The 13,620-nt window shown below is 45.7% G+C and overlaps 1 protein-coding gene across 4 annotated transcripts in view; it reads left to right on the top strand.

Moving 5' to 3' along the window:
- Positions 1–13,620, top strand: part of PLA2G7 (phospholipase A2 group VII) — a 102,415-nt gene that overhangs the window by 41,968 nt on the left and 46,827 nt on the right. The window contains exon 1 of one of the 4 annotated variants that reach the window (XM_077488930.1): positions 10,095–10,312. The exons of the other annotated variants lie outside the window; for them this stretch is intronic. The gene's annotated coding sequence lies outside the window, so the exon portion shown is untranslated. Of the gene's footprint in view, positions 1–10,094; positions 10,313–13,620 lie in introns of those variants that run through there. 4 annotated transcript variants of the gene reach the window in all.

Raw genomic sequence — 13,620 nt, forward strand, 5'->3', positions numbered from 1 at the left:
TCACCGCTGTCCCCCTGTAGTCCGGCGCATCCATCTTTTCGGTGGGTCTCGCCGCAGCCACAATGACGTCACTCCCGCGCATGTGCACGGGAACCGCCACACGCGGGATATCGCCATTGACCGCGGCACGCTCAGTGCGCCTGCACACCGCTGTCTACAGCGCATGCGCCGTAGACAGCGGTGCCTGTCTTTCGGCAAATATCTCCTAAACCGCGTAGGTTTAGGAGATATTTCTTGGAGCTACAGGTAAGCCTTAATCTAGGCTTACCTGTAGGTCAAAGCGTGTTGTAAGGGTTTATAACCACTTTAAGGGACACAGGATCTGTAGAATCACTAAAATTGGGTAATGCATTTAGCAGGAATTGGACACTGGCAAACAAAAACGTTGTTTGCCATCCAAGTATAGCTCCCTTCTACTCCCATGATGCTTCAGTTTTCACTTATGTCCAAGGGGGATGTACATGCAAGAGAACAAAGGGGTGCAGGAATTGGTAAAGCTGGGTTCACACATGTGCCGTGTGAATTGAAGCTCTATTTTCACTTGGCAAAGTAGTTGTTCAGCGTGTTTGCATCAGTATCGGGATCATGTCAGGATTTTTTACTGTTCACAACTGAATGAAATGTGCATATCAGAAGTGTTACCATAGAAGTCAATGGGCCAGAATTTGCACCTGAGCTAGATCACACTGCTCAGAAAACTGACGGGACTCTTTCAATTCGAACTGAATGCGCTAGACTGGACATACACTAGTATATATATCCCCTACTCCACCTTATAAAATTCAAAATGCTAACCACAACATACAAGGTCCACAACATCAACCCCAGCTATATCACCAAGCTCACATGCAGATATTGCCCAAATCGACCCCTCCACGCCTCCCAGGACCTCCTGCTCTCTAGCTCCCTTGTTACCTCCTCTCATGCTCACCTTCAGGACTTCTCCAGAGCCTCTCCCATCCTCTGGAACTCCCTGCTCCAGTATATCTGATCAGCCCCTAACCTGTCCTCCTTTTTAAGAGAGCCCTGAAAACTCACTTATTCAGGGAAGCCTATCTCACATCCACCTAACAATTGTCCCCGAGCCACCCCCATCAAATCATTCCCTGCATCTATTACCTTTTGTACCACCACCCCCTCCTTTTTAGAATGTAAGCTCACTTCCGGTTTTGGCACTGCATGAGGTAGCTGCGCCTCAACACAGCTCCTGCACCTGGACTCCTCAACGGCCTGTAAATTCGGCCTGAGCGGCCCCTTTTGCCTTCCTGTCTTCATCGGGTGTCCCCCTTACTCCCCTGTACCAGATTGACTAACTGTTTTCTCAAAAAAAAAAAAAACTGTGCCGGTCGTACATCGCCGCCCCTCCGGACAGGCCGCAAATCGAGCCCCCCGACTTGGCCTACCCGCACGCTGCAGTGGACACGCACACGGCGGACATGGAGGTAAGCCTGAGGCTCCTCCACAGCAAAACCGCCTCCTCCACCAGCTCCTCCATGGGGCCAGCTCATTTACCTACCCCCCCCCCCCAACCACACCAGGGAACTGTGTCTCTACCCCTCCCAGAGACGATAGCCACGCAGACCACATGCGGTGGCAGCCCTCCTCACCCCCACGATTGCAGCCTCGGTGGAAAAAGCTGTTAATGCAGGCATGAAGCAGATCAAAGCCCAACTAAGTGAACATACTACTAGGTTAAATGATGTGGAACACTGCTTATCAGAGGTAGAAGATGAATTATATCAAGCACAAGCCACGGAACAGTCGCAGAACAAAACTAATAATCAGTACATCATTCAAAAACAGAACGATTTAGAAAATAGATCCAGATGGAGCAATTTGAGATTTGTAGGTGTCCCTGAGTCGCTTCCCCCTGCAGCTCTCTCTGAATTTTGCTCAAAACGTATACCGGAGGCCATGGGTCTTCAGGCCTTTTCACAGTGGAACGTGCACACTGCATGGGTTCGTTCAATGCAGAATGCAAATCTCCCTGTCCCATCATTGCCAAGTATCTCAACTATGCTGACAAGGCCCTCATTCTCCAGAAATTCCATCAATCTCCATCTCTTCAAATAAATGGGGTAAAAATTTTAATCTTTGCCGACTACTCGATTGAAGTTTCTAAAAAGAGGAAAGCTTTTCAACCGATCTGCTCTGAACTCTTCAAGCCACAGATAAAATTTGTCGTTCCATGCAATTCTCCATCTGAAGTCACCAAAAGGGATCAACTATCCTTCCAGGACCCCTAGGTCCTTCATTCAATCTCTTCGGGCAGACGCACACCCTCACACGCCTTCCAAGTCTGCTTCCGGCCTCCACTCTCTGGAACAGAGAAGGCCACGTAAAGACTCCCAAACGCTTTCGGCCCTCAGCACCGGACCACCGCAACCACAACTTCCTGCACTGAAGACCTCTCTACCACTCTGGTCCGTCTGCTCATCTATCTCAGGTCGTATGACTTGTTTTGTTCTTGTTGACTTTGATGCTCTACTCATAGCAAATGATCTTTTCTACGGTCACCATTGTTCATCTCCTGCCACTGATCCCTGACTAGAACTTCAGGGTCTTTCTTTTGTTCCTTTTTTTTTTTTTTTTTGTCTTTTAATTTTTACATGTTCTTCAATTGTTTTGTACTCAAGTTCGCTGCTTCTAGTTAGACAGCTTTGCATCCCTTTTATGCTATCTCTTGTTTTACTGCCCTCCTCCATGGTCTCGTTGTGTAATATTCCTGGCTCCTCACTCCCTGTGCGCCCCGGGTCCTGCATGGGGAGCCACATTGCAGTGAACTTGTGCAGAAAAAAGAGAAGTTTAATCGAATATGTGATTTATTTATTTGGTTTATTCTGCCGTGTCTTCCCCCTCCCCTCCTTACCTCCCTTCTCTCTGGTCCTCCTCTATGCATCTCTAACTACCACCCACTTAAGGGCTCATTTGACAGACATTCCTTATCTTCCCTTGGTGAAGCTGTACTTCTCCTGTCTCTAGCATATACCGTTAAAGTTACAAGTTCTTTGCATGTAATTCCACTTCATTTTACATTCTTAAGGTAGTCTCTTGGAACGTGAAGGTTCTTCATTCTCCTAACAAGAGAATGAAGATCCTTCGCCACCTTAAAAGGCTTAAAACTGATATGGCCCTGCTACAGGTAACCCATCTCCCAACCTCTCATTTCCACCAAAAAACTGAAAAAAAAAATTGAAACTTCTAAGGTTTGACCTCATATTATATGGTTTTGGTAAATCTGAAGGAAAAACTCAGCAGAAAAACTGATAGTGTGTATGGGGCTCTAGGAGCAGAATCAGTTGGACAGAAAGCTGGTGTCCTCCTCCTGATCCACAAGAACCTTCCTTGTACAATCCTCTCAACGCACACAGATGACCAAGGGCGCTTTGTTTCAGCCCACGTTAAAATAGGCTTCAAAGAACTGGTAATTTCCAACATCTACGCCCCTATTAATCCCACTAAAAATGTTTATTGCAAACTCTACTCATGGCTTCTTACCACCCCTCATCTTCCCCACTTAGTCGGGGGAGACTTTAATGATACTGCATCCATCAGAGGATAGGTCCTCCCCTAAATACCACGCACCGGTACATGCTCCATCCACTCCCACTCTGTTTGCCTCCACTATGGATTCTCTACATCTTGCAGACCTTTGGCGTTTAACACATCCGGTAGACAGGGACTTCACATTTTACTCTAACCTCCACAAGATCCTAGGATCAACAATTTTTTGGGGGTCCAATAACCTTATCCCTCTAGTCTCTGACTCAGAGATCGGGGACTTGGCCATCTCTGACCATGCCCAAATATCTCTCATGCTGGACAAGTTAGATCTCCCCCCAACCCAATCTTTGGCGCTTTCCCTCCTTCCTTCATAACAACGCTGATTTCCGTAAATACATGGAACACTCATCGGCAGAATTCTCCACTGCCCCTCAAGCAGATGATCTCCTTTAGGATGCTGGTAAAGCGTACCTTAGGGATCGGATCATATGCTATGCCACCTCTTTCAAAAGGAACGCCCTGTTGAAATTTAAACTAGCTAGTGATGGACTACATCGTGCACAACAAACCCTCACTACCTCAGTCTCACCTGCTGACAAAGAAGAATGGTTAGCAGCCAAGTCTGCCTTCGATACTTGGACAGACACCCTTGAACTCTCCAAAAAAGCACAATTAGACGCCACTCTCCATAAATTTGGAAATAAGGCCAGTAAACTCCTCTCCAGGCTCTGCATGGGCACGACCCGACCGACTCATGTCACCTCATTACGTGATCATATGGGGACCACCCACTCCACTTCTCTGCACATACACAAAACCATGCTACAATACTACACGGCCTTGTATGCCCCCGACCCAATAGACGAAAATCTAGCCCGATCCTTCTTAGAGAAAATGAAACTACCTACTATTTCACCCACCCAATTAGAGACCCTAAATGCTCCTATTTCAGTGGATGACATAGAACACACCATCCGTGACCTCCATCCTTCTAAAGCTCCCGGCCTGGACGGATTCACAAGTGAATTTTACAAAACCCTCCTTAACGTCACAGTCCCCATACTCCACTTGGTATAATCAGGCATCTGGACGGGCAGCCCCTATCTTCCGACAGGTAACCAAGCCGTCATCGAGCTCCTCTCTCTCTACACATGGTCGGACATTCCGATAACAAAATCCATCAGATTTTTCAGACGGATTTTGACCGAAACTGGTGTTGCATACACACGATCTGACAAAGTTGTCGGAAAATCCAATAGTTCATAACATGATGATGTTATTTAGTTACGACGGGACTACGTTCAGGCTAGTAGCCAATAGATTTGGTCTAGGAATTTGATCTGAGCATGCGTGGCACTTTGTCCGATCGGAATGCTCTACAAACGATCGGACAAAGTCCGATCGGATCATGTTGTGGGAAAATTTTTATATCCAGCTCTCAAACTTTGTTGGTCAGACATTCCGACGGAAAAAGTCAGATGAAGCCCACACACGGTCGGATTATCCGACAACACGGTCCGATCAGACATTTTCCGTCGGCATGTCCGACCGTGTGTATAAGGGCTTAGAATGTTAAAATCCTGTCAAAGATGGTGGCCTCCAGACTTGCTGTCATCCTTCCTGATCTCCTACATCCTGCCCAGTCTGGCTTTGTGAAAGGGCGCACAGTCACCTTGATCATTCGCAAAGTCTTAAGGGGCCCTTGAACAAGCCAAACAAGACCCTAAAGGTGACTACACCATCACCCTAGATGCAGAAAAATCCTTTAATAATGTAAGTTTTGACTGGCTATCACTTTCTCTTTCTAAAATGGGGTTTACAGGCCCCTTCTGCCACCTCATTTACTCCATGTATACATCACCCACAGCTAGACTGGTTGCAGCGGGTCTCCTTTTCAGAAAGATTCTACCTCCACAAGGGGACCAGACAGGGCTTTCCCCTGTCCCCCCTTCTGTTTAACATTGCCTTGGAACCCCTCTCCATATACTTATCCCAGACAGCTTCCCTGCGGGGCATCAAGATCGGCAATTCAGAACTACGCACCTCACTCTTTGCCGATGACATCCTTATCTTTACGGCCAATCCCCCGGATGATATAATGAGCGTTTAAAAATATTTTTGATAATTTCAAGCTATGCTCGGGTCTTCATATTAATTACTTTAAAAGTGAAATTCTTCCCATCGGTAAACGTACCATACCTTCCTGGGCTCAGCTCTCCATATTCACAGTAGCCTCCTCCTACATTACCTATCTGGGAATAAAGATTGGAAAACTGCCCTCTTCTCTTTATCATCTCAACTACCCTCCCCTCTTTGCTTAACTTGCTCAGGAATTGTCTAACTGGATGGATCTCCCCCTCTCGCTCCTGGGAAGGTGCCACCTTGTAAAAATGATAAGCTTCGCCAGGCTGTTGTATCCTTTGCAAACTATACCATTACTCTTAAAGCACAAGAATGCCAAATCTCTTAATTCCGTAATTTCAAAATTTCTTTGGTGTGGCAAGAGACCTTGTATAGCCTTTAAAAAAATTACATCTTCCTAGGAGCAATGGGGGCATCAGTCTACCTAACTTAAGATTGTATAACCTAGCATGTCTGTTAAGGACCAGTCTAGACTGGATGGTCCAATCATCCCGGTACTCCAACTTCAGCCTGGAATCCGCAATGGCTCACCCCTATTCTCTGTTCCCCCTTCATATCAACACAACCTTCTTCTACGGGACATGACCATAGCCTGGAGAGAAACCATGAAAATCCTCAAACTTCCCCCATTCATCTCCTTTCATCTACCTATTCAAGACAACCCCAATTTTCTACCTGGTCTTCACTACAAATCCTACTCGGAATGGCAGAAATGGGGCCTCTCAAATTTTTCCTCCCATGTGTGACCTGGTTACTGGGAAACCAATACCTTTTCAAACCTTGGCAACTTCTTTTCCTCTACCTCCTTCCCATGCCTTCTACTATAAACAATGCATCAGCTTCCTTTCCAGCACCTGCAAAGAAGAATCTCAGAGATTTAAACCCAGTTTTACAGATCATTTGCTGCAGTGTGGCCAATACAAAATTTCGGATATATACAAACCTCTTTTGTGAGATTCATCCCCGCTTCTGTCTTCTTCATCCATCGCCAACTGGGGTGTAGACTTCCCGGACCCCAACCTAGTGGACAAAGTTCTGATTGGACTACAGAAAGTTCTCCAACTAACCCCCAACGAAATATGGAGAGAAACCCAGCTCAAGATTGCCCACCGGGCCCATATCCCCTTTTCTCTCTCCCAAATCTAACCGAGACGGGGCCTCATGCCCTTTTTGCCAAGCTCCCAAACTACCTCTCTCACACCGTTTCTGGTTCTGCCCCTCCATCTCTGTTTAGGACCAAGTAATTTCCTTTTATCTTCAAAGTCACCTTGCTGGAGTTACCCAAAGACCTTCTACTCCTGATCTTCGGTTACTGAAACCCTCTGCTGCTACCTTGGTCCCTGACTTCCAATGTCTCATCATCCGGTGCGACCTCCAAACACTCCTCTTCCAAAGACTGGACCTTGCTATGCCTGCTTATTGCACGGAGGCTCATCCTTAAACACTGGATTTTACCCCAAGGCCCATCTATTAACCAACTCAAAAAGCAGACTTCATGGAACCCAAACCTAAAGCTTGCTTCTTCTAAAGATGGCAAGCCTTCATCCTTTCGGCCCTTCCACCAGCCGACCAAGCCACATTGGACCAATTCTCATTCTCTTATGATGAGCTACCTTTAAAGGACTAAAGAAAGGCACTTCCATTCTCCATTCACTATCCTTCTCACTAGAACCAGCACAGTTGCTTTCTTAAACTCCATCGGTAGCTAAATCCATTTATGGAAAGACCTGGGTACACCTACGGGAACCACCACGAGACTCACCGCCCACCATCCACATCCCCCCCCCCTCCCTTTTCCTTCTCTTCATCCCTTGCTACCCCGGTTATACCCCTCTTGTTTTTTATTTTTAATAGCAGGGGCTCGTAGACAGATCCATCCAGTGTCTTCTATGATTTAAGCCTGTGATTACTTAGGATGGTCATTCATAACCTCACCATGTGTTATTTCCTGCTTTATAATGCTTTTCTACAACCCCGCAAGGATAGTTTTTCAGCATTAATATTAATCTTTTGCCTTGTTTTTTTCTTGACTTATGTAAATTATTATGTTTTGTTCTGTGCATCCTTATCAAAATTGACTGTCAATTATCTGTACGATTTTTGTCTTTTGATTCCCAATAAAAACTTTTTGGGGGGGGGGGGGGGGGAAAGAAGAATGTAAGCTCTATGAGCAGGGCCCTCCTATCCCTTCTGTACTGTAATTGTGCTGTCCTCCCCTCTACATTGTAAAGCTCTGTGTAAACTTTTGGCGCTATATAAATTGTGTATAATAATAATGTCAAAAGTACTGGGGCATCTGCACGTGAACTTTAATGGAATCCCAGTCTTATTTTGTAAAGTTCAATATTGAGTTGGCCCACCCTTTGCAACTATAACAGCTTTTAACTCTTCTGGGAAGGCTGTCCACAAGGTTTAGGAGTGGGTCTATAGAAATGTTTGACCATTCTTCCAGAAGTGCATTTGTGAGGTCAGGCACAGATGTCGGATGACTGGCTCACAGTCTCCTCTCTAATTTATCCAAAAGGTGCTCTATTGGTTTGAGGTGCATGCCAGAAACTGTTGCATACACACGGTCGGACTAAGTTGTCGAAAAATCCGATCATTCAGAACGTGATGACGTAATTTCATTACGATGGGACTACGTTCAGGCTAGTAGCCAATAGCTTTGATGTAGGAATTTGATCTGAGCATGCGTGGCACTTGGTCCGATCAAAATTCTCTACACATGATCGGAGTATGTCCGATCGAACCAGTTGGAAAATTGGGTCCGACGGAATCAGTCCGATGCATACCACACACAGTCGGATTATCCGACAACACGGTCCGATAGGACACATTCCGACGGATTCTCCGACCGTGTGTACAAGGGCTTAGAGTTCCCTTCACTGAAACTAAAGGGCCAAGCCCAACCTCTAAAAGACAGCCCTACACCATAATCCCACCCCCTCCACCAAATGATTTGGACCAGTGCACAAAGCAAGTTTCATAAAGACTTGGATGAGTGAGGTTTTTCAAAGTAATTTCTTTAATTAAATTTTAATATTCAGTTTGTGGTGCTCACATACAGTGTAAGTTCTGCTTTAAAGAGAATTTCTGTTAAAAAAATAAATACCAGGTCGCCTATGCCTTTGATCCTCTTAGAGTGGTTGTAAACCTAGTTACACCACTTGCACCTACAGGTAAGCCTATAATAAGGCTGCACGGTTTAGGAGATATTTACCATATACGCTTGCGCCAAAAGGGCACGTGCTGTGGCCAGCAGCTCCCGCGTGCATACGTGGGTGTGACATCATCACGGTCTGGTCAATCACAGCACCGGAGCCCGCAAACCCAGAAATAACTACGGGAGACATGTCGCCGGTCACACCGGTGTACAGGGACTACTGCTTCAATCTAAGGTAAGTATTTCATAACCAGCTAGTATGCGATGCATACTAGCTCATTATGCCTTTGTTTTTACAGGTGTGGTGTGTATGTGTGTGTGTGTGTGTGTGTGTGTATGGTTTTACAACTACTTTAAAGAGGAGCTCCAGGTTCCTCCCAAATAATGTAAAGTCAACAGCGACAAATACTGTAGCTTCTGACTTTTAATATGAGGACACTTACCGGTCCGCGGATTTTGGGTGCAGGCGTCTGCATCGTACGTAAGGGAACCGGCAGTGAAACCTTGTGACTTCACAGACACTTTTCCTACAGCTCATGGGCGAGCCACGCTGTGCTTTGTATGGCCTCCGAGTCTTCTGGGATCTGTGATGTGTCCCAGAAGGCTGCCGGAGAAGGGTGGGGGGCTGAACTTCCAGCTCAGATCACTGCGGCGCATCTGACCAGAACCAGGTACCTCCCCCCCCCCCCCCCCAAATAAAGTGCCAAATGTGGTAGTGTAGGATGCAGGCAATGGAACTTTTGGGTGAGGTTTAGCTTTAAGAGGGAGATGGAGGAAAGAAAAGAATTCTACACTCAATGAAAGGTCTGCTTCTGTTGCTTTTTATTAAACAGAAATGCCCTGCCTTCTGTAGAATCTTCTGCATCCAACACTCTTCCAGGAGTTTAGATACCTGTTCCCTCCCTGTGGTTCTTTCCACAGGCCCCTACCTCAAAGCTGTGTCAGCTAGCGACATATGGCCGGTGAATGGAACCACAGAGTGCAGAGGAGGGACCAGGCATCTAGCACTGCTAGAGGTGTGCCGGGTGCTGAAGATTGTACAGCAAGCTAAACTTTGAAGGCAGAGCTTTTCTGTTCCTTAAAACTGACCTTTCAGTAAATTTAGAACTTGGCCCCCCCCCCCCCCCTTTTTATTAATTTATTTAATTTTTTCCCCTCCACCTCCATTTTAAATAATTGTATAGTATTTTTTTTTTTTGTATTCTTCATGATTTTGCTTCCTTCTTCCTCAACCCCCAGGCAAGGGTGATGTAGCCCTTTTTTTGTCCCCAGCGATACACGTCACTCATCCCAGAAGACTAGGGTTTTAGGTGGAAAACTCTCATGAGATCTCCTGACACTGTGGCAACAATCTTCAATATTGTATGCATGGGATGTGACGCAACGTCATCAGGGGGCCAAATGCAAGAACCAGGAAGTGACAAAGAAAACATACATGACAGAAAGGGACGTGCTGTGCAAAAGCAGTGGTGAGGAAAGGACAACGAAGGATTCACTGGGCTCGTGAGTATTTTTATCCTGGAAAAATTAGCATCAACAGTAGTAACAAGCATATAATATAGGGAACAATTTTCATAAGCAGGTGAAGTGCTACTGGTAATATTAGCTGAATCCATAACACAGTTTAAAAATAGTGGATGAATGCTCATTATCACCTTCTAGGGCAGCCTTTCTCAACCTTTCTGCCACAGAGGAACCCTTGGAATAGTTATTATGCCTCTGGGAACCCGCGCTAAAATGATCAGACCTAAATTAAATTGGTGGTGATTGCAAAAGTAACCCAATTACAGTAGTGGCCAGCATAGGCAGGAGATCATACCATTCAGACTGTTGTGATCCCTCCATTTAGGAGCCTTTTCTACTCTCCGCCGTCACTCTATAATCCTCACAGAGCTGACAGCAAGAGGCAGGACAGTTTCCAGATGGAGTGTAGGAGCTGCCTAAGGCTAACAAGCAGGTGACTGGTTGCTAGGACTGCTCTTCATCCTAGCATTCAATCACCATCTTGCAACTCCCGCCCTTGATCCAGATATGCTGTGCCTCTCTCCAATCTTTTAATCTTTTTGTATAAGGTGAGACAGTGGGGGGGGGGGGGGGTGATGACACTAGTGTGAAGGTTGGCTGAAAAGGAGAGAAGGGCTGAATGGAGGAGGTGGAGGTGAGGGTTGTAATATGGGAGGGCTGAGGATGTTAAAGTAGGGGGGCGGGGGTGTGAAGTTAGAGGGGGGTGAGGACACTAGTGTGAAGGTTGGCGGAAAAGGAGTTGAGGACTGAATGGGGGGGGGGGACTGGAGGTGAAGATTGTAATATGGGGAGGGCTGAGGATTTTAAAGTAGAGGACACTAGTGTGAAGGGCTGCTGAAAAGGAGATGAGGGTGGGTTGTGGTGGAGATGAGGGTTGCATTATGGGGGGGGGGGCGTAGAGGACATTAAAGTTGAAGGAGCCTGAGGACTGTGATAAGGGGAGGAGGGACTGAGGACAGTAATGTGGGGGAATTATGTAAATAGGGACAAGAGGACAGTACTGTGTGTGTGTGTGTGTGGGGGGGGGGTTGATGTCAAGAAGGACAGTACAGTTGGGGGGGGGGGGGGGGGTTTGATGTCAAGTAAGTGTGAGGACACTACTGTGAAAGGGGAGGAGGGGGTGTAAATGGGGAGCTGAAGACACTCTTCAAGAGGGGATCTTGATGTGAAGGGGTAGGGGACTTTGATGTGCACTGGAGACCAAGGACACTGATGTACGAATGGGTTCAGATCTGTGCATGTGCATTAGATGCACACGATGTGGGTAGGTCGGCCCATTTTAGTGGGCTGCACTACCTGCAAGAAATGCAGAGAAAGAAGTGCTTGACCTTCTTTTCTTTATCACGCCGCACCAAGCTAGCAACTTATGCTGCAGCAAGATACGCTTTTTCACACGCAAAAATACGCCATGGGTACCAACATGATATTCAGACCTCTGCTGGAAGAAAATTTTACTGACCGGACCTTTTTAATTAAATACCCCAGTCCTATGGGAACCACTAGTGACCTCTGGAGGAACCCTAAGCTTCTAAGGAACCCTGGATGAGAGACTTGCCCCAGGGAATAAATATGGATTCTTACTGGGGCTGTGACCAGCAATTTTTATAAATATGTAGGAGCATGCATTGGGACTGTAGCCTGTGTAAAGTCAGTTTTCCATGACTCCCATTATTTAACATAGAATGCAAAATAAGCTTGTAGTTTCAATTACATTAAGAAGACATAGTTGCATATTTTTGGCTGTTTTGTTTTATTAGGAAGAACACTTGTATTTTTCTACAGGCAGCTTTCTTTTCCCTGTATCGCTGAACAATGGTGTGCGTGTGTATTTACTGCAAAGCAGAACTCTATAAAAGAAAGGAATTAATTCACAAGTTACAGTCACATAATAAAGGCAGCTTTGAAAAAATATGCAGACAGGAACAGTTGGCGTTCCTCTGCCTATAATTGTCCACATTGTATTACTCTTTGTGAAAGCCCTGAGCTATAAATGCACATAGGCAGGATACCATTTTCATGCAGCTTGCAGGCTTAATAGAGGAATCCAGCCAAGGGAATAAAGTAATAATATATTTCCTTTCAAGAGGCTGTTTATTAACTGATAGTGTAGGTGAGTTGATACAGTAGGAGGGCTGTGTTGATCACTTCCCGCCAACTTGGTGCATATACCAGCCTCTCAGCGGATGGCCTTTAATGCAGAGCAGTCGCATATATGCGGCCCTAGATAAACACATAATTGTGCTGTGTAACGGACGGGTACCAGAAAGCTCTGCAATCGGGAGCTTTTCAATCATGTGACTGCTGTGAATGCCAAACACAGCGATCACATGATCAAAATGCCCACCTCCCGGCTTATAGATCCACTTAAAGGGCCAGGACACAGTGGCGAGAAGGGGTTAATCAGTGCTTTCCATTCTGTAAGGTTTGGTGGGAGAGACCTCTTCCAAGTAACCTTCTTTTTTTTTTTTTTTTTATAGAAATAAAGGATACAATTTTTTTTTGGCATGGGAGCTATTGGTAGGTCCTCCACCAACCCCAACTGCCAAGTCTTGGGGCATTGAATATTAGAGAAACCCAAGGCAGGTTCGAGAAACCCACATACTTGTGACCATAATGGCGGTGTATACAATGACAAAGCCACAATGGTAAACGTCAGTCTCCAGGCCACAGAGGCGAAAGCATTGCAGAAATGGTCTGAGGTTACCTTTAATAAACAATGAGGGGTATCATATATTTGGTGATATTATTTAAGCTGAATGAGTCTGTCCTTAGAAGATATCACTGAGGTTATATACGTATGATTCCCCAATCTGACACTGATAATTGGGGTATTATCTCGTATCATCTGACCCTAGCTTGGGGGGGGGGGGGGGCTTCTACTATAAATTCTTAACACAAATTTACTAATATGTTTGAGTATTGGAAGCATTGGGATTTGATTGGCTTTTTTGTTGTACAGCCTGTCCCTGAGACCAGTGGTCTGTGAGCTGAACTTTATGTAGACAAGTCACATGGGTAAGAAGTGAGGCAACAGACAGAAATAAAAATCTGACAGTATTTTTTAACACTGCATCACTCTATTCAGATCTGAAAATAAAACAAATTTTACTGGAACTCTTAAACACATTTTACCATTGAAGAAGAAATAGGGCTAAAGCACTTAGTTCTGCAGTCCTGTGACCCTATTTTGCAGCCAGCAGTGGACTTTAGCCTGCTGTTGGCTGATGTTACTCAGCTGGTCCAAGCTCTGGAGAGATCCCATCCCATCAGGGTTTACTTCCTCTTTA

This window comes from Lithobates pipiens, unplaced genomic scaffold (assembly GCF_037356315.1).
Source record: "Lithobates pipiens isolate NorthernLeopardFrog02 unplaced genomic scaffold, aLitPip1_a1.2 Scaffold_18, whole genome shotgun sequence".
Lineage (NCBI taxonomy): Eukaryota > Metazoa > Chordata > Amphibia > Anura > Ranidae > Lithobates > Lithobates pipiens.